Genomic DNA, 20,134 nt, shown 5'->3' with positions numbered 1-20,134 from the left:
ATCCATGAAAAAGAGATGAATCCAGCCTTTCTAACCCTTGGAGATAATACTCCTTGCTGGGAAGGATGTGCAAATGCACTACAGGGGACTCCTCCTATATCCACTTGATGGTGGACACTGATTGAGTACAGGTGTGTGTGGGGGGGGTGGGGAGGGTTGCTCAACCTCGATAGTCTGGTCAGACCGAATACATAATAAACAGGCAAAAAATTTGGGGGAGCATACCCATGTATTTCTAAAGCTGCTGCAGCTATGAACCAAAAGACATGTATATTAAAAAAGAATAGCGCGCAAATGCAAAAGAAATAACTACCAAATCTGAAGACAATCCATAAATAAAAATGGGGGTTTGGTCCCACCATATGGCCATATCGTGCTCAAGCCCACTACTGCGTCAAAGTACCCCATTATCAGTGGGTCCTACTCTATCCATGAAAAAGAGATGAATCCAGCCTTTCTAACCCTTGGAGATAATACTCCTTGCTGGGAGAGATGTGCAAATGCACTACAGGGGACTCCTCCTATATCCACTTGATGGTGGACACTGATTGAGTACAGGTGTGTGTGGGGGGGTGGGGAGGGTTGCTCATCCTCGATAGTCTGGTCAGACCGAATACATAATAAACAGGCAAAAAATTTGGGGGAGCATACCCATGTATTTCTAAAGCTGCTGCAGCTATGAACCAAAAGACATGTATATTAAAATGTGACCCCCATAGCTGATGGAGAGGAGCATGGGGGGGGGGTGTCAAACAAGGATGGCGTGCAGGCACCCAACATCCTCCTTATAAACTGATGATGGCATTGGTTGTTAGGAGGCTAGTGACTAGAACGTTTTAATGGTGCACAATGAAAACCTGTGGCTTTGTGTAACTAGGAACTAGGAGGCAGGCTTCATCCACCCACTGGCTTGTGTGCAATTTTAGGGGAATTTTTAGGCATTTTGGCAAGTCACCCCTTAAGAAACCTAAAGGAACCCCGGGGGGCCTGGGCACCCTGGTTGAAAAAGACTGGTCTAAAGGATAGATACTAGAGTGTGGTTGTAAATTGGGTTCACTGAGAACAGAGCACAGTCACCTGTTCTATTTATTCTATATGTAAGTGATATACCTAAAGGGTTGATGAGTCATATATGTATTTTTTCCCAGTGATACAAAGGTGTGTAATAGAGTTGATATCCCTGGAGGTGTCTGTGACATGGAACATGATTTGGCATTGCTGGAAGTTTGGTCAAAGCAGTGGAAACTTCAGTTCAGGCTAGGTTCACACTAGTGCAAATTGGATGCGGTTTTACCCGCATCCAATTCGCATGACAGAAGACTGTGAACGACTCTCAAAGAAACTGGTTCACACATCTCCCTGGCTGCTGCGTAGTGGATTGCATATGGGTCCTGTATGTCTTTGGCTCTTTTTCAGGTCTGAATTCAGGCAAAAATTTGGGCCTGATTTCTCCCAGAAATGGAGAACAGGAACACAGCGGACCCCTGCTATGAGCCGCATCCGTATTACGTGTGAACCCAGCCTCAATGTTTATAAATGTGAAATAATGCACCTTGGGAAAAAGAATCCCTTGAGAGAGTACAACATTGGGGTTACAGTGTTGGTCAGAACTACAGAAGAAAACAATTTGGGGGTACTTATTTCTGATCATTGCAAAATGACCAAACAGTGTGATCAGGTAGTGGGAAAAGCAAACATAATTCTAGGAGGCATCACTAGAGGGATCACCAGCAGGATGAAGGAGGTCTTAAGTCCTCTATATAGATCTTAAGTTAGAGTACTGTGTCCAGATCTAGAGACCTCACTTACATGAAGATGATAAGATTGAATGAGTGCAAAGATGGGTAACAAAAATGGTGAAAGGTCTGAGGTATAAAACATAGAATGGGGATGCACCGGACCCCTGCTGTGAGCCGCATGTGTATTACGTGTGAACCCAGCCTCAATGTTTCTAAATGTAATGTAATGCACCTGGGGAAAAGAATCCCTTGAGAGAGTACAACATCGGGGTTATAGTGTTGGCCAGCACTACAGAAGAAAACAATTTGGGGGTACTTATTTCTGTTGATTGCAAAAGGACCAAACAGTGTGATCAGGTGGTCGGAAAAGCAAACAGAATTCTAGGAGGCATCACTAGAGGGATCACCAGCGGGAGGAAGGAGGTCCTGATTTCTCTATATAGATCTGAAAGCGGAGTTCCACTCAAAAGTGGAACTTCCGCTTTAAATAGTCCTGACCCCCTGACATGCCACATTTGGCATGTCATTTTTTTTGGGGGGGGGGGAGTGGGTACCTAGTTTTGACAGGTACCCGCTCCCACTTCCGCTCGGAGTGCCGCGGCGCCCTGAGCGGAAGTTCTCCTCTCTCCCTCCCTGCAATCTTCTGGGACATGTCAGAGGTCTCAGAAGATTGCCGGCCAATTACGACGCATAGCGCAACTCGCGCATGCGCAGTGCGTACCCGGCTGTGAAGCCGCAAACTGTCACAGCCGGGTGCCCACATCAGAGGTGCCTGCGCCGCGGAGCAGAGAGGGAGAAGATGGCGCATCGCTGGACCGTGGGACAGGTGAGTGTGCAGTTAGGCTGGAACTCCGCTTTAAGTTAGAGTACAGCGTCCAGTTCTGGAGACCTCACTTACATAAAGATGATAAGATAGAATGAGTCCAGAGATGGGTAACAAAAATGTTGAAAGATCTGAGGGATAAATCATTTCAGGGTTGATTTACTAAAACTGAAGAGTGCAAAAGTTGGTGCAGCTGTGAATGGTAGTCAATCAGCCTCTAACTTCAGCGTGATCAATTAAGCTTTGACAAAAGAACCTGGAACCTGATTGGTTTCTATGCAGAGCTGTACCAGATTTTGAACTCTCCAGTTTTAGTAAATCAACCCTTTTAGGAACCTAATTTGTACAGTCTAGAGCAACTTTTCTCAACCTTTTCAACACAGAGGAACCCTTGAAATAAATTTCTGGTCTCGGGAAACCCCTGCTAAAAATTAAAAATCTACAACTCATGACACATTAGTGTGACAGTCAGTGGGAAGAATGTTCCTTACTGTTGTCATCATTGGGAAGAATTCCCCCCTTACAGATAGCTAAATGGAACAATGGTGTCATTGGGAACTTATCTGAGAGGCAGAAATTACCCATTGCTCAAGGAACCCCTAGCAACCTCAGGAGGAACCTTAGGGTTCCACAGAACCCTGGTTGAGAAACCCTGGTCTAGCGTAAAGAAGGAAAAGGGGAGAAATAAAAAATGCACATTTCCTTTAACACTTGTAGCTACACAATATACACTGAGAGTGGGGTGAGGGCAAGGTGAGGGTTCCACTGCGCTAGTTATCACACAATGCCAGTGCATATATTTCTATCAGCTGATATTGAGCTAAAAGATAGAAGACAATGGTTATAATAAGCTTCCTTTTCTTCCAGCATGGCTACAGAGGTTAGCAGGACACAGTCAAAACTCTTATTAAGATATTTGGGATGTTGTGCAGCTAGATATTTTTGGTAGCAATATTATACATTGCTTTTCTAAAGTTTGTTGCATTTTTTTGTGGGAAAGAAAAATAAAGTTAAATTTTCTTTAAAAAGAAACATCAAAAATAAACCCATTCGGAAATGTGAAAGATTATAAAAACTCATCACAGGGAAAATCAAAGGCCAAGTTACTGGCAAAAATGATACGGAGTTATAAATGAAGAAGATACTGAGCATCCCAACATCTAGACAGCAATAATAAGAGAACAATATAGAAAAGGGAGAGGAAATGAACACTGTCACCATGGATATGGGAGATGTACGTAAATCTGAAAATGTTTTTTAGCCGGGGTGAGAAAGGGGTCAATTGTTAGAAATATCTTATTGGATGAGAGACTCTTTTCATCTCACAAAAAGATCAAGATTTATTTTTTAAACATCTACTCAAGGTGAGCTACACCTAACCTCACTAGATGTGCAAAACAAAAAATAATATTTTACTACAAATGAAATGAGTTGCTCTTCATTTCTTTAAAGGGAACCCAACGAGAATTTGTTTAATTTTTTATTTATTTTTTTACAAATTTCTAAATTTGTTTTTTTTTTTATTAATTAAGGACTCATGGAATACAGCATTACCATGTTTCATATTTACAGTGTGTATCTAGGAGACACATTCAATGTTTCTTAAATAAAGTTTTGCCAACCGTCGCATTAAAAAAAATATATTTTTAAAGCGGAGTTCCGGCCACAAAATTGACATAACCGATTTTGTGGCCATCCGCTTGCTTTTCCTCACCTGAAACAGAAATGGATAGTTAGGATTTTTTATTTTTTTTTACTTAACTTGTAATTGTAGAAAGAAATACTCACCTTTCTTCCACTTCCTCCCTCGGCGGCTGCGGCCTGCGCCGTCACTTCCGGTTTGCAATGATACCTGGGAGCTGAACGTCATCGCTCCCAGGAATCAATGCGACGGCACCGGCCCCGCTCCTCACTCCCGGTGCGGCGCCTCATTCCTTGCTAAACAGCTTCTGGGCATGCCCAGAAGCTGTGGAGGAATGCAGCGCCACACCGGAAGTGACGAGAGGGGCCGGTGCAGGCGCATTCTGGGAGAAGAAGACGCGGACGAGGACGCAGAAGAGGATCGCGCTGTCTTCAGCTGCCCACATCAGAGATGGCAACGCTGGAGAAGACATTTTAAAAGTGAGTATTTCTTCTTGCAGGTAAGTGCGAACCGGAAAAGATCAGAGGCTAGCCATTGTGGAATGTACTAGCCCTGACTGTCCCGGGGGTATTTTAATTGAAAAAAAAATTTTGTGCCCGGAACTCCACTTTAAGTACCTGGAAATAAGATTTAAAATTTAGCCCCCACAGATCATCGAGATTGATTTTCCAAAGGAAAAGCAGTGTTTACTTTCCAAACTGGACATGCAAGTGAAAGTGAAGCTGTTCTCATCACAAACTATCTGATAATCTGAAAAAAAATAAAAAAAATATTACTCATGCACATGATTGGATATTCCAAGTGAACTTAGCTTTATTTTATTCAAAAAGCATAAGACTGCCTTAGTATAGCAAGTTCATTGTTTATCTTAAACAACTGTTTTTCTGAGTTTTTTTTTTCTAGATAAATTACTGTTTTGACCCTTTGTCAGCTTTTTTGTCATCTCAGTGACGTTGCTCTTCTGCAGCCTCTTTGCAATTACTTTCTCTTATGGTGCTGATGTTGACAGCAGCGGTCCATAATTGTGTAATGTATATTGAAACAGCTGCTTGTAGTCTCCATCAGAAGCCCATTTTAGAGAGGTGACAACACAGAAGCACAATTGGGAAAATGGGACAGAGCACCGTCACTGTATGGAAGTTGGGTGGAGAGCAAAATGCCGCCACAATCCCCTGTAAATTGAGTGCATCTAAAAATAAACCAAGTCTGACAGAGGAAACCCTGCGGATGAGGAAGATGGGGATTTTGATGTGCCCAAAAATATCAAAAGAAAAATAAAACATGAAAAATAGAAATTTTATTGAAAACAAAATAGTAAAATCGACATATGAAAATACAGTATATAAAAGGTGTATCATATAACATAAACAGAAAGAAAACAGCGCCAATATATTTTGATACACCCTGGTAGCATCACCCACGTATTGCCATACACCTCACACTCATAACCCCATTGCTAGGGTATGCACTGTCCCAGGTGCACCTTGGCACATTACCCTTATAAGTTCAAGTGTTTTCTTTTTTCTTTTTTTCATCTCTTGTAATATGATATTCTGTGTTTCCCCACCGTTGTATTCATGTATATGCTTTTTATATGGACTTATCATGGCTCCTGTCATGCCTCCAGAGACTTTACCTGTTAAACCTAATGCAGAGTTTATGTTTGAAGCCACACTAGCACCTCGGCCCGCCTCTTTTGGGACCCACCCCCTCCAGCCTTATGCTCCAATGAGCTACTCATCAACAGGGTATATATATTCCCTGTCCCTGGTAAGCCACCCCCACCGCCTAATGAAGGAGCACGGATGTTACGAAAGCTAGCAATGCCCATCTTTCCCTCCGCCTCACAGGAAGTGATGTCGGGCTGACAGGAAGTAGGAAGTGGAGCCCCACTGAGAGTCGTCCACCACCACAGCACCATCAGACAGGCTGCCAGACAACAGCCTCCACGCACCACTGGTACCCCGCACCCCTCCTTTCTGCAACGGTATCCAGGACAAGAAGATGGGTGATCCCATTCCCCTACCGTACCGGCCTTTACTTACCTAAGAGTAAGTCACTATGTGTTTTTTGTATTTATAAACCTTATGCTTCACTAAGCTGGCGTGGCTTTCTTTCTGTTTATTCCCCCTTTAGAGCCTCTCCTTGCTCCAGCTGGCAGCCGCTTTTCGTGGGCCTCCTCCCCCTTCCCCCTTCCACCTCATCCTTTGTTATATTTTTCTACCCATGTTTTACTTTCTATATTTTTACCTCTTTACCTCATGGTATGCCACCCACCAACATCAGAGAGCACCATGTAATCATTGACTTTATGTATCATATGACATAGCAGATCCTACAGATCTTGGTGGATCAATGCGTTTCACCCACAATTTGGGCTTCCTCAGGATCCGGATGTGTGGCAGGCTTTTCAAAAAATATATCTACACCCTGAATAAAAAACACAAAACTAAATCCAGCATAAGCCAGGTCACGAAATCTAGAATAATGAACTGGAAAATAACCGACTGGTCTAAGCAGGGAGGAGGAACATACAGTCCCCTACAGAAAATATTTACCCAACCAGGGATGAATGCAATCAAATATTGAATGCAGATAAACACAAAACTTAATAAGCCTATAACTTTCAAACACCACCTAGGATATGTAGTACATATCCAATAAAAGGAAAAACTCCTCATAAGAGAGATCGTAACGCTGACAAAAGTCCCTGCTGCGGACAGACCCGCCAAGTCAAGCATCGTCTCTGTATATCACGCCAGAATCACCAGGCAATATTTTAATGAAATTTTTAAATATTTAAAATTACTTTTAAAATTACATTAACTACTTCTGGACCGGAGGATTTTCCCCCTTAACCACTTGCCGACTGCCTAACGCCGATCTACGTCGGCAGTCAGCCCCTCACAGGCAAAGTGACGTAGGGCTACGTCACTAGCTTGTGAGGGTCTAGGGAGCGAGCGCGCGCCCCCGGAGGCGCGCTCCCGCGTAGTCACGGACCCCCCCGCGCGTGTGACCAGCGGACCCGATGTCCGCCGGTCACTCGGCGATCGGCGGGGGAGAGGGAGAAAGTCAGGGGGCTTGTGTAATCAAGCCACCTGTCATTCTCCCCGGTGTATGAAGGCTGATAATACGGTTCTACTATGTAGAACCGTCGATCACTCTTCATACATCTGAAGCCACAGCCAATCACAGTAGAAAGCACGCCCCTAGGGACACACACAGCCCCTCCCTCTCTAATAAAGTTAACCCCTTCACTACCAGTGTATTTTTACAGTAACAGTGCATATGTATAGCACTGATTACTGTAGAAATGTCACTGGTAACCCCAAAAGTGTCAAAAATGTCAGTCAAGGGTCCGATCTGTCCGCCGCAATGTCGCAGTACCGCAAAAAAAAATCGCAGATCGCCGCCATTACGCGTTAAAAAAAAAAACAACAGAAATGACAAAAATCTTTCCCTTTGTTAGTAAACGCGATAACTTTTGCGCAAACCAATCAAAATACGCTTTTTGCGATTTTTTTTACCAAACATATGTAGCATAAAACAAATTGGCCGAAAATGTTAAAAAATTTTGATTTTTACATTTTTTTTGGGGGGAATTTCATATAAAAAAATGTGAAAAATATTGCTATTTTTGCAAAATTGACGCTCTTTTTTTGTTTATAGAGCGTGATAAAAAAATCGCACAGGTGATCAAATATCACCAAAAGAAAGCTCTGTTTGTGGGAAAAAAAGGACGCCAAATTTGTTTAGGTACAGCGTCGCACGACCGCGCAATTGTCCGTTAAAGTCACGCAGTGCCGAATCGCAAAATACCCCCTGGTCGGAATGGGGGTAAAATCTTCCAGGGCTTAAGTGGTTAATAACCAGGCCATATTTTGCGATTTGGCACTGCGTTATTTTAACGGACAATTATACGGTCGTGCGGCGCTGTACTTAAATAAAATTGATGTCCTTTTTTCCCACAAATAGAACTTTCTTTTGGTGGTATTTGATCACCTCTGCTATTTTTATTTTTTGCTCTATAAACAAAAAAAGAGCGACAATTCTGACAAAAATAATAATATTTTTCACATTCTGCTATATATAACATTCCCCCCCAAAAAAAAAAAATCATATTTTTTAACATTTTAGGCCAATTTGTTTTCTTTTTTGGTAAAAAAAAAAATCGCAATAAGCATATTTTGATTGGTTTGCGCAAAAGTTATCGCGTCTACTAACTACGGGAAAGATTTACGTCATTTTTATTGTTTTTTTTTTTACTAGTAATGGCGGCGATCTACGATTTTTTTTTCCGGGTCTGCGACATTGTGGCGGACAGATCGGACCCCTGACTCACATTGTTGGCACTTTTGGGGGGACCAGTGACATTGCTACAGTAATCAGTGCTAAACATATGCACTGTTACTGTAATAATGACACTGGCAGGGAAGGGGTTAACATTGTGGGTGATCAAGGGGTTAAATGTGAGCCTAGGGGAGTGATTCTAACTGTGGGGGGGGGGGGGGCGTGGCTTGTGAAATGATCACAGAGACCTGTGTTCCTATATAGCAGGATCACAGACACTCTGTGATCATTCCAGGGAGAAGAACGGTCAGCTGTGTTTACAACAGCTGGCCGTCCTTCTCTCTCAGTGGGGAATGATTGCGGGTGTCAGGTGGCAATCAGAGCCGCCTGACCCGTGCATCGGCTTACCCGCGGTCGAGTGGGGGTGACCTATGTCGGTTTGCGCAGGAGAGCCACACTGCCGCAGTAAAAGGCGGCGGGTGGTCGGCAACCAGTTGACATGTTAAAAAGTGCAGTAAATTTTAGTGTTTATGTTTTACTTATACAGAGTTATTCAAAAAGACAGATTTTAACTTTTTTATTTCAAACAAACTTTAAAGGATACAAGCACATACCACACATAACTGAATAGATAAAGGTTCAAAGTTAAAAGCCTGCCTTGAAGTTCCATTCATTGCCACACAGAGTTGCTGTTTCTTGTTTTTAGGAAAATGGCAATGCCACAGGAGAAGTTGTTTTGGGGTTCATTTACTAAAGGCAAATAGAATTCCCAATCACATGCAAGAATGATTTTTTGCTTGCACATGATTGGATGATGAAAGTCAGCAGCACTTCTGCTCATTTACTAAGCTCTGGAGCAATTGCACTTTACAAAGTTCTCAGTCTATTTGTCTTTAGTAAATTAACCCCTTTTGGTGCTGTAGTTTGCAAAGTGTGAATCTATTATTCATGTGCAGCGTAAATTACGCAGTCCGTTTAACAATAGCCACCTCGTCATGAGCAAGGTAATGATTGGAATAAGAAAAAACCCACGATGGTTACATATGCAAACTAAAACATTTTCATGCAAGGCGGTGCCCTGCCTCACTTCCACTTGGAGGTCCGACTTTATCTAGATATAAAATATAAAATATTGAACATTGCGGCCTCAAGGAGTCTACACATCTACTAAGCCCAAATTTATTAGACTGCTGTTGAATGCTGCACTAATTAGTCATTGTCATCATTCTCTGCATGTGCATTGATGTTGATGTACCAACCTGCTCTGCTTTATTTGTGACTTTAGTCTGCCAATACAGTCGGTTTATCTTTTTAAAGGGCAATGTGTGCAATTTTTGTTCATCTGCTGGGAGTTCTCAGACATTGTATTCTTGTGGTATCAGTGAGGGTAAGGCCTCGTCTGGGGCTAGAGAGAGCACAGGACCCAAAAATCACTAGCGGCTCCTGTGGAAGTAGTGCTACACGCACGGGCACACACGCACACACACAATTTACACAGAGACCAATTGTCTTTTGCATGTTAAAGGATACCCATGCAAGCTGAGTGAGAACAAAAAAACTTCATGCTGGTAGTATCTTAGACTAGTTGGGATTCAAAAAGATGACCCTAATGATGCAAGGCAAGAGTGCTAACCACTATGCCACTGTGCTGTGAATAGTGTAGTAGGGTGCAAAAAAATGATATGCCCCGGGTATCAAATAGATATCCCTAAATATTTTTTCTTTCATCTAAAACTTTCTACAACCCTGATCCCCACTTTTGGCACTTTTTGTTCAGCCTTTGGGGCCCCTGCAGACTCAAATCTGTGTTTCCCTATTGCTCTCTTTTAGCAGAGATTTCTAGCACTCTCATGTAATATATCTCCAGTCTATGACTCCTGAACCATGCCCCCAGTCTCCAACAACTCCTATAGCGTGTTCACTGTCTCAGGCATTCTTCTGCAGCATGCCCAAAATCTCTGACCATCTTTGTATTATATCTGCAGTCTCTGACAATGTCTTGCATCATGTCCCCGGTCTCTGACTATCTCTTGTATTATGTCCTCACTCCCCAGTCTCTGACTATCTCTTGTATCATGGCCCCACTCCCCAGTCTCTGAATATCTCTTGTATCATATCCCCAGTCTCTGACAATCTCTTGCATCATGTCCCCAGTCTCTGACCATCTCTTGTATCATGTCCCCAGTCTCTGACTATCTCTTGTATCATGTCCCCAGTCTCTGACTATCTCTTGTATCATGTCCCCACTCCACAGTCTCTGACTATCTCTTGTATCATGTCCCCAGTCTCTGACCATCTCTTGTATCATGTCCCCAGTCTCTGACTATCTCTTGTATCATGTCCCCAGTCTCTGACTATCTCTTGTATCATGTCCCCACTCCACAGTCTCTGACTATCTCTTGTATCATGTCCCCAGTCTCTGACTATCTCTTGTATCATGTCCCCAGTCTCTGACCATCTCTTGTATCATGTCCCCAGTCTCTGACCATCTCTTGTATCATGTCCCCAGTTTTTGACAATCTCTTGCATCATGTCCCCAGTCTCTGACCATCTCTTGTATCATGTCCCCAGTCTCTGACCATCTCTTGTATCATGTCCCCAGTCTCTGATCATCTCTTGTATCATGTCCCCAGTCTCTGACCATCTCTTGCATCATGTCCCCAGTCTCTGATCATCTCTTGCATCATGTCCCCAGTCTCTGACTATCTCTTGTATCATGCCTATAGATTTTAGCTATATCCTGTTCTGCGCCACACATATCAATAAAGTATACCACTGGTCTATAACCTATTGCTTATACTAATGCATGGTAGGTTGTAGGGATAGTTATTGTTAGCAGGTATGTCCTAAGACCTGAAAATTATTTCAAGTTTTATTGGGGGTAAAAAAGTTGAGAAAGAATGTTTTAAAATAAATTCTGGCTCAGTAATTAAAGAGAAAATCTCATCAAAAAAGACAAAGACCACAAAAAAAGTGTCTATCTCTATCCAAAACAAAACAAGAAAAGTTTCCTTTGAAATATGCTTTAACATAAAATCTCCAAACTCCATAAGTCAAATATGAATTTTTACAACTCTTTGCTCAAGGATTTTGACTTTTCTTGAGCAAGCTATGTCAGCTTTTTTCCAAGAACCTTTTTCTCTCCCCAAACTTCAAGAATAAGGAAGGAACAGAATTAGCTGTGAATTTATTTGTACCTCTGTACTGGCAGAGTGAGTATAGGGACCCTTGGGAAATCAGTTCTGTGTTTTGTTTCACTCAGGTGTACTCTTTGCCTTTGGATTTTTTGTCATTCAGTGTGATTAAGTGTGGCGTTAATAGAGCCATGTGTTGTCGAGGACGCAACCCCATTCAAAAAGTTCATAATGGCTTCAGAAAGAACTTGCCAGAGATAGAGGTTCGGAAACAGTTCCCTGTTGCTGAGTTGGTAAAAATACCCCAAGGTTATTTTATTAAATTATAGTTTTATAAGAATTTGGAAATCTCCCCAAATAAATACAAATTTAAAAGATTGCTGACTACATATTGAAAATGTTTATTTTGCTTGAAATTCCGAATCACAATGTTTTCTACTGATGAGTACAACTGGACTGATGGGAATTCCACCAGAATTACAATATGGGAACAGACGGCATCTCTAGTGATCTTCATTCCTTTATTGCTGAGAAGGTGGCAAGAGGCAAACACAGCATGGTTCTGATATCAGTTTTAAATGCTCCTGAGATTTTTCAGATTTAATTGACAGGTGCAGTTGGCGCCCTGCATTAGGCTGCTTTAACCACTTTGCCGCTGCTCACTAGAGCTCAACTGCGGCAAAGTGGCTCTTGTAGGTCTGACGACGTAGAACTACGTCGCCAGACACTCCCCCTTCTCGGCGGCGCGCAGTCACAGCGGGAGTTGGGCCAGGGGAGGAGCAGCGGCAATCGCCGGTGCTCTTCCCCGATCGTCGGGGAATCGAGTGTGGAGATCCGCCCGCTTGTGTAAACAAAGCGGGCGGATCTCCTAAGTGACAGGCAGGGTCAGATTGCAGGGTTCAGCATAGCTGAACCTGCGATCTGTCCCTGTGTCACACAGTCCCCTCCCCCCACACATGTCAGTAAGCACCAGGCATACATTAACCCCTTGATCACCAATAAAAATTAACCACTTCCCTGCCAGTGTCATTTTTACAGTAACAGTGCATATTTATAGCACTGATTACTGTAGTAATGTCACTGGTAACCCCAAAAGTGTCAAAAATGTCAGTCAAGGGTCTGATCTGTCCGCCGCAATGTCGCAGTCCCGCAAAAAAATCGCAGATCGCCACCATTACTCGTTAAAAAAAACACCAAAAACGACAGAAATCTTTCCCTTAGTTAGTAAACGCAATAACTTTTGCCCAAACCAATCAAAATACGCTTATTGCAATTTTTTTTTTTACCACAAATATGTAGCAGAAAACAAATTGGCCTAAAATGATAAAAAATTTAGATTTTTACATTTGGGGGGGGGGGGGGGATGTGAAAAATATTGTTATTTTTTCAAAATTGTCGCTCTTTTGGTGTTTATAGCACAAAAAGTAAAAACCGCACAGGTGATCAAATACCACCAAAAGAAAGCTCAGTTTGTGGGGAAAAAAGGACGTAAATTTAGTTTGGGTACAGCGTTGCATGACCGCGCAATTGTCAGTTAAAGTCGCACAGTGCCGAATCACAAAAAGTGGCCCAGACGTAAGACAGCAAAATCCTCCGGTGGTAAAGTGGTTAAGGTGCTTTTACATGCCGATAGAAGGACGTGGGATGACATGGGTGTAGTTACCAGTACCAACTCTTAAAGAGGTATTGAAACCTAAAACCAACTATGTCATATATTTCAGCCTAACAATCATTACATTTGGTGACTGCTTTAGATTTCTTTTTTTTAAGGCTTTTTTTATTATTTTACCTTGTGATTTAGCCAGTATGTCTGTTATTTTTCAACTACCCTTAACAGACCAAGCTGTCTAGACAAAGGGCAGTTAGAGGATTGAGACAACCCATTTACTATTACCAGTGGTGCTTACAATGATCAGTTTTTATTTATTTATGTAAAATCTTTAAATAAATGTAGCTGTAACTGTAGCGTGAGCTGGCGTTTGGCTTTAATTAGTTAGCGTATGTAAATCTGCTAGTCCATCTAACACTCCCATCCCTTCAGACTGACAATGCTGCTGCCCAAAGATGAAGAAACACAGGAGGGTGTTCCTTCATCCAGAGCGGGGGCACTCTAATACAGGAGATGTGTTATTGGCCAGATCACCAGGGAAAACAAGCCTACAAGAAAGAAAACCAGTGCAGCTACCACATCTAAATATTGGTAAGCTGCAATACATTACATTTTTTAATTTGGGATTAGTATCGCTTTAAGGCATTGGTTTGTCCCCGTGTTCTGGGTCATATTTTCTGTTGCAGCATTGAGAGTTTGGGATGAATACTAGTTTGCCACTCCTTCCTCACCATGCTAGCTAGCTTGGTTTGTTCTAATAAGTTGCAGAGTAGAAGGACAGAGGTGAATCATCTTTTTAGGCACATGAAATTCAGAAAAAAAGGACATTTAAAGTGATTCTAAAGGCATTTTTTTTAAAATAACAAACATGTTATACTTACCTGCTCTGTGCAATCGTTTTGCGCAGAGTAGCCCTCGTCCCCACTTCTGGCGGCTCCTCCCCCACCAGCACTCCTGGCCCCTCCCCCTTGCTGAGTACTCTTCTGGAGGACCCTCCCCCTGCTGGTGCTCCTGGCCCCTTCCCCTTGCTGAGTGCCCCCTATAGAAAGCCTCTTTCTATGGGGGAGGCATTCCTGCATGCTCACTCCTGAGCCCTCTCTGTGTGTCCATTGACACAGAACACAGCTCGGCCCCACCCCTGTTCACTCCTCACTAGCTGTGAGTGACAGCAGCAGAAGCCAAAAGCTCCCAATGTTTCCACTCTGTCCAGTGAGGAGGGAGAGAGCTGAGAGAGCCTCTGCTTTTGCACTGGATCCAAATCAGGTTCAGGCATGTATTTAGGGAGGACTGGGGGTGGGAAGCTGAATGCCAAAAGTTTTTTACCTTAAAATATGAAATGTGAAGTATGATATGTGAGTGGCCAGAGCCGCGATGACGACACTCCCGCACATGCGTGCAGAAGCCACTGTTTACCGCATGGGCTCTAAAGGTAGGGCACGGTAAGCCAGACCTTCATATCGCATGCGCAGATGACGTCGTCAGCTGCATGCACTCTGAAAATCTCCTAAACTGTGCAAGTTTAGGATATATTCACAGTACCTAAAAGGTAAGGCTTACCTATATGTACAATTAAAAAAGAAGACTTTACTTCTTCTTTAATGCATACAATGCATTAAGGTAAAAAAAATCTTCTGCCTGTAGAACCATTTTTAAAATTAGATTCAAGCACATTGGATTCTACTTCTAAATCTTCTTGGTAATTTAAACTGCCTGTGAATCTTGTAAAGCTACTATATTCTTGTAGCACTGCCACAAGAATCGAAGGGAGCTGCTGAGAATGGATTCCCCTGGGTTACCCATAGCAACAGTCTGTTAAACGTATCACTTTAAGTCCTTGGCTCAGTCAATGAACAGTCCAAGGGATTTGGTTGTTTGTGTTTTATTTGGAACTTATTTGGAACTGGGATGGGAAAAGGGATGAGTGGGATACTCCAACTTAGGAACTATGCACAAATCCTGAGGACAACTAGCTGTAGTGTATGCAGCAAGGTCGCTGCTTCACCTGTCCACTGTGAAGATAAAGAAAGTGAACTCTGTTTTAGGTTACTCTTCAGGGTCTAACTTGTCTAACTTGGCACCCCCTTTCTTACTTGCTGTGTGCGCTAGCTCCTGTCCACTGACTCTCACCGGAGTGGTCCCCTTCCTGGGCAGACCCCTGGCAAGCTCCCTGGTACTCGTGGACACTGTTTATCCTCAGGTTGCTCTGCCACTTGATCCACAGTCAGTATCCCATGGACCACTTCTGGTCCACTAGGCCAAATGCCTGTGACCACTTTCCACACTGACAGGAGAAGAGACAGCCGTCACCCTCTTCCTGGGACCTGGATTCCTGCCCAAAGACCCCCTGTCACATGTGCCCTTGGCTTTTAAGACCTATCCCAGGATGCACCACTGTTGTGCCCACCCACTGGGACAGCCACAAAAGCTTATGTGTCACTGGCTGGGTTTCCTCCACTATCCAACAGGCTCCCCTATTGGATACAGTGGGGACACTCCCTCAGACCAGGTGAATCACACATGGACACATGCAACAGGCCTAACTATCGATCAGGCTCTCCTGATAAGTAGGCAGAGCAAAAACTATGCTTTTCCTAGCACCTATCTAGGAGGGTGCTCCATTCTCCATACATATTTGGTCTTAGGAGGTATGCTTTATGAGCAAAGACATCTGGGACAGAAAAAAGATAATAGCAACAAAGAATTCAAGTGCCCTGTCCAAGTCGATTCATGCTTTAACTTCTTGCCAACCACATAACAGATATGAACGGCTGCAGGGCGGGCCTTTGTGCCCACACTTACACATATGCATCCATAGTGGCTGAGATTTCTGTGCACTCAATGCATGCTACCAGTACAATGACCGAGCTGTCACCATTAGCTTCCAGTTTCTAGCTATAGCCAGTAGTTAGTGTTCACATGATGGGGAAGACCGTCTCAAAATAGGGAAGGGTAGAACAGGTCAAACTTTGCGTTACTGATCCTTTAAGCATGCTTTACAAACACAAGTCAGAAGCAAGTAACAAATGCTGGGGGGCACAAACCCGAAGAGATGTTTGAGGCCAGTGTGGTATATTGTCCCTCCAAAATCTACATTTAAGTAAAATAGAATTTTTGGTTAGGCTGAACCTGTAGTTATAACTGAATAACAATACTGGTGTCGGCTTGGCTCCCTACTGGACAAAAAAAAGAGGAAAGTCTGATTTTTTCACATGGCACTCAGATCTAAGTGCTATGAGTACACAAAGCCTGCAACATGCAGTGATTAATGCCAGCCGGCCTTATCCAAAACAGTTGGAACAAAAAGTCTTCTAAATGTAACTTGAAATAAAATGAAATGATTATCAAACAAAGCTTCATTACACTTTATTGAAAGGAAAAGGCACTTTAAGCTGGATAGAGCACCAAGGATTAAGGGAAAATCATTTTGCATAAATTTAGCTTGACTTCTTTTAAACCTTACAAGGTATTAATTAACAAGCTTAGGAATATAGTTAAAGGAAAAATTCTACTAATCATTATTATTGTATTAAAGGCCAAACAATATAACACCATTCTAATTGTCGGAAACCTACTAACCCCGCAATTTATTTTTATGGTATCTGCATGCAGTTAACTGCCATTTATGTATGTTGGGTTTTTTTCATATCATGGAAACATACAAAAGGGACAGCAGAAAAAGACCAAGGGGTCCATTGAGTCTGCTCATTTTTTTTTACACTTAAAAAATAAATAAATTACTTATTAATTATATTATAATTAATATTATATTATAATATTATAATTATATTACTTATGTTCGAGTCTGCTTTCTGTTGAATGATTTACTACCTCTCCTGGAAGTCTATTCCAAGCATCAGCTATTCATAAGTAAGTTCCCTGCTCTCCCAGAGCAAGTAAATATTTTTTTTTTTTCCAGGAACATCAAAATTATTAAATATGAATATTATATAAAATTCTATCCAGCCAGCAAGAGATTTAAAGAAGTACAGCCAAAGCTTGTTTGGCTGTACTCCTCCTATGGATCACAGGAGTGCAGATCGTTCTGCACACCTCTGACTCATTTTCAGCAGACAGTGGGCTGAAATCTGCTGTTTGCTGATGTCACAGAGCTGGTCCGAACTGGGGAGAGACCGTAACAATGGTCAGGATCCACCAACAACCCTGGACCAGCAACCAGCTCAGTCTCTTAGCAAGCCGCTCAGAGCCTGAGCCGGCTGCTCCTGCCCCCCTCCACAGCCCAGCACTCCAGTAAGCGAGGGTTGAGGGGGGGGGGGTTAGAGCACAGAGCGGTGACTGACAGTCACCAGCTCTCTGCTCAGGGAGCCTTGAGAACTGAGCGATCGGAAGTGTTAGATTGCTCTGTTCTCAGTGTTAGACCAGGCAGGGGACAGATGCAGCATCAGACCTATGCTGCATCCACCTAGGTAAGAATATATCTGGAAAGTAATTCCCATACATCTCTTTTAAACTTCTTTTTTTCATTTTTTTTCCTGTTATATGAACTATGAAAAATGTATTGTTAACAAAGGTAAATTACTTATTACATGGATTCATAGCAGTGACCTATTATATGTGCATTTACATCTAATGTTTTTTAATTATATATTTTATTATAATTTAATTATATATTTATAATATTAGAAATATATAAAATATAGAAGATATAAAATCCTTTGGCATGCATAAGGGATTTACTTGTAAAAGATTGTTAAAAAAAATAGCAAAAAACAATAGAAAACATCAGTTTAGAAACGTTTTTAAAGTAAAAAAAATTGGACCCAAAATCATTACAGTTTGCCCTTAATTAAAAAAAATGCATTTTCTGCTGCTCAATTAATCTAAACTGTAGAAGCCTGAAAATACTTCAGAAAAAAATGTTGCAGCAACCCCTTTTTAATCCTAGCAGGAATTAACATATAAATCCACAAGTTGTGTCAGAGAGTTCAAACAGCCTGATTTTGAATGTATAGTGTATATGAAGCAGGATTCAGCCTATTAAATCAATTATTTATTTATTTATTTATTTATTTCAGGTACTTACACAGCGCTTTACATATGCATTACACATTCACATCAGTTAATTAATTTAGGAACATGGGAAGATGGACAGACTTGCTAATTGACACACCTCTTCTAAGTCATTGGCCATGGATGTCACACCTTACAGGGCTGTTTTGTAAACCTTATTTTTTGGAAAAGATGACCCATCATGGCCAATTTGAAACCAGCAACCCAATAATTCAAAGGCTTAGCAGTAGGGCAGTATGAACATCAAGGCAACTTAACTTTGTTCCACACCACTGTTCTTACTCATAACTTCTTGCTGGTTGTGAACATGGCAAATCATCTTTTCTTCAATTCAGCCCACTGAGTGTTTTGGTGGTCTCATGTCTAGTTTGTGTAGTCCTGAACTTCTAATCTTGGACCCCAGGCTGTGGATGAATGGCTCAGGCATAAACACACAGGTATACACATTTTGCAGGTTAAGGGATTTTAGTAGCTGTTCTGTAAAAAGATTCACAATATCAGCTCATTATTTATCCACATAGATGTATGTACACAGTTTTCAGTGCAGAGTTTTTGCCATTTTATGGTTCACAAATATCATGGTATTGTAAGAATTACAGTATTATTTCAGTTGTGATTATATGCTAAGGTTAACTTTAGGAGTAAATGTTAGGTAATGTTAAGGGGCTTTTCTTAAGTTGGGGGCATGTTAAGGATAAGGCAAGTGTATGGTTTAGAGGTTACAGCCAAAACAGATATTGGTCTTGGTAGCCCAGCAGCAGTATCTACATCGAGGTGGTGCTAACCTGTTCTATATAAGGTGGGTGTAACAACACACAGTACATAAACCAATAAAAAAACATAAGGTTCATATACCCAAGAAGCTATCTCCTCAAAAAAGTTTATTGAATATGAAAATCAACACAAATTGTTAAAAAGTATCACAGGTCCCAAGCCCCCCACAAAGACCATCTAACTCCCAAGCCACCCAAGATCCCCCAGACCACCTCAAACCCCCCTCCCTTCATGGTATGTATGAACCTTCTTTTTTTTATTGGTTTATATGGTTTAGGGGTTAGCCAGTCCCCTTGATGATGCTGTTTCCAGCAAAATTCTTAGGGAGGGGCCACAGGACGTGATATCATTGTGCACATGATTGGACTTAGGAGTGATCATTACATAGGAGTATTTAAGGGTTTTACTTGATGTCATACAAGTATGTCTATGTGAGTTTGCACTTTGCTTTTAATAAATATACCCCTTAACAGTTTTACACTATGGAGCTTTTCTCTTTCATGTTACTCTGATCATGGTGTGAGATCCTGGCTTGCTGATATTAATGTGGAATATGAGCACCATTCCTGCTGATTTGACTTGCCTTTGGAGCCACTAATCCTGATCACAGCTGTTTGGGGAGCACAATTTGTTTTTTGCAGCACCTTAGAATATAGATTAAGAAGATTTGCACTATATTAATTTATTGGACACTTTTATTGATTATTGTGGACTTATTATCACCTTAAACCTTATTTACCGGTATATCTATGATATTTGTATCATATTTATTTTGCATACATATCTACATTTTGTTGTTGTTTTTGAGTAGCACGGCACATTATATATATATTTTATGGTTTAGAGGTACCAAGTTAAAGGTTAAAGTGTATACATAGCCCATAATTTTGGGTAGAGTAGGGAAAGATTAGAACCTTTGTCAGGGGTTTATTGCAGTGATGGTTCCAACTGGGGATATTTACCTTCACTGTCACCAAAAGAGAAAATTATGGGAAATCCAAAATTGTAAAGTTGTCCCTAGAAAGAAACTTGAGGGTAAGTTTACCAATGGGGACACCTATTTCAAGGATAGCTCTGTCTAAGAGGAGAATAACA

Source organism: Pelophylax lessonae (genome assembly GCF_965119305.1).
Source record: "Pelophylax lessonae genome assembly, chromosome: 1".
Taxonomy (NCBI): domain Eukaryota; kingdom Metazoa; phylum Chordata; class Amphibia; order Anura; family Ranidae; genus Pelophylax; species Pelophylax lessonae.
The sequence above is the reverse complement of the archived record's forward strand: the minus strand, read 5'-3'. Positions refer to the sequence as shown.